The sequence below is a fragment of the Tamandua tetradactyla genome, chromosome 6, assembly GCF_023851605.1.
Source record: "Tamandua tetradactyla isolate mTamTet1 chromosome 6, mTamTet1.pri, whole genome shotgun sequence".
NCBI classification, from domain to species: Eukaryota; Metazoa; Chordata; class Mammalia; order Pilosa; family Myrmecophagidae; genus Tamandua; species Tamandua tetradactyla.
The window spans coordinates 67165980-67168340 of record NC_135332.1 but is presented as its reverse complement, the minus strand read 5'-3'; the positions used below and the strand labels follow the sequence as shown (position 1 = coordinate 67168340).

At 38.1% G+C, this 2361-nt stretch overlaps 1 non-coding gene across 1 annotated transcript; it reads right to left on the bottom strand.

Moving 5' to 3' along the window:
* Nucleotides 1-774: 774 nt before the first annotated feature.
* LOC143689305 (U6atac minor spliceosomal RNA) lies at nt 775-901 on the bottom strand. The gene has a single exon (XR_013178747.1). It is a non-coding gene; the product is annotated as a U6atac minor spliceosomal RNA (small nuclear RNA).
* Between the last annotated feature and the right edge of the window lie 1460 nt (nt 902-2361).

Here is a 2361-nt window from a genome sequence, read left to right as displayed (position 1 = left end):
GGGTTTTTCATATATTCCCTCTATCATTTTAAGGAAGTTCCCTTGTATTCCTATCTTTTGAAGTGTTTTCAACAGGAAAGGATGTTGAATCTTGTCAAATGCCTTCTCTGCATCAATTGAGATGATCATGTGATTTTTCTGCTTTGATTTGTTGATATGGTGTATTACATTAATTGATTTTCTTATGTTGAACCATCCTTGCATACCTGGGATGAATCCTACTTGGTCATGATGTATAATTCTTTTAATGTGTTGTTGGATACGATTTGCTAGAATTTTATTGAGGATTTTTGCATCTATATTCATTAGCGAGACTGGCCTGTAGTTTTCTTTTTTTGTAATATCTTTGCCTGGTTTTGGTATGAGGGTGATGTTGGCTTCATAGAATGAATTAGGTAGTTTTCCCTCCACTTCGATTTTTTTGAAGAGTTTGAGGAGAGTAGGTACTAATTCTTTCTGGAATGTTTGATAGAATTCAGATGTGAAGCCGTCTGGTCCTGGACTTTTCTTTTTAGGAAGCTTTTGAATGACTAATTCAATTTCTTTACTTGTGATTGGTTTGTTGAGGTCATCTATTTCTTCTCGGGTCTAAGTTGGTTGTTCATGTCTTTCCAGGAACCCATCCATTTCATCTAAATTGTTGTATTTATTAGTGTAAAGTTGTTTATAGTATCCTGTTATTACCTCCTTTATTTCTGTGAGGTCAGTAGTTATGTCTCCTCTTCCATTTCTGATCTTATTTATTTGCATCCTCTCTCTTCTTCTTTTTGTCAAAAAAAACGATGGTTAGATGCCACGAAGTAGGTGGCAATGCCTTAACCGTATGCGTGTTGTGCAGGCCCGAGGGCCTCTTCCATCCTTGTCAAGGGGAGTGCTAACCTTCTCTCCTTTCATACAACACAGGTCTGGGCTTTTTTGATGGAGATCCTTATATCATTGCATTAAGAGCAAATTCATTAATATCATCAAATGCATTCCCTTCCCCCACCCCCGACCTGGCTCTGATTCCACAGTCATCCAGATAGCCTATGATTATCATGTGCATTTCCATGTAGATATTCCTGTAAGATAAATTAATCAGCTAGTATTCTCTTCTTGTAACAAGCTCTTCTGAACTTCTTTAGTCCAGGGATTTAGCCAGGTTTCTGCCCATGTGGAGTTTCTGAAAATGGAAAGCTGAGGATCCTGCCTTTCACTAAGATTATGCCACCCTATGGGATATTCTGCCCAAATGGGCAGATGGGTGCCCTGGTGGGATCTCTCCACTACAACTGATGCAGTCAGGAAAAAATAGGTCTGTTGTGGGAAGCTAAATGGTCATATATACACCAATAATAAGGATTGACAATTGGGGTCAGTAGGGGATATGGGATGTTTAGGCTTTTTATTTTATTTTTTGTAATTGTATGCTTTTTTTTCTTTTTGGATTAATGAAAATATTGTACAATTGATTTATTGTGATGATGAATGCAAAACTATGTGATGATACTGTGAGCCCATGACTGTACACTTTGGATGGATTGCATGGTATGTGACTATATTTCAATAAAATTGCTTTCAAAAACTAAATATAAGGTGGGCCACAGCGGCTCACTGGCACAGTTCTTCGCCTGCCATACCAGAGACCCGGGTTTGATTCCCGGTGCCTGCCTATGTAAAAAAACCAAAAAACAAAAGCTAAATATACATACAGGATAACTTCACATAGCAACAAGTGTTAACAAAAAGCAATCATATAAGGGAATAGTGGGGATTAATAGTGAAAAAACTGAGACCTTGAATGGCAGGCCAAATAAGGTATTTGGCTTTAATTTTCTTTAATATAACACCAAAGGTGGGGGGAGGGTGAGAAAGATGAGTACAGAGAAATGGACCTTATATTTAAATTGCACACTTATTTAGAAGTCCTTTCCCTTTTATAATTTCACCTAATTTTAAACCAATATTATGAAGCCACAGATGAGAGAACTGTGACCAGGCAAAGGTTATTCAGCCAGTAGAACATGAACTAAAGGCAGATATGGTGATTTCAAAAGCAGTGTTCTCACCCAGATGATTTAAATAGTTCTTTATCAGTATTAGACCATGTCTATGCAAGTCAAGACACCATAATAGAGTGTCACTTACCTGGCCAGACCCTGAAATGATCCGCACATTACCTCTTCCTTCACTGGGGTGGAGAATGGTCAAAAAATAGTTTCCTACTGCCTTGCCCAGAGCTGAGCATAAACGTAGGCTCAGGAATCCCATAAGCTGATGTCCAACCATCCTACATGACTTCCTTATATTACTGTGAAGAATGGGAAGGACGGTAAGGTTTAGTCTGTCTTTAAATATACATGGATCTCACCTGGTTGAATT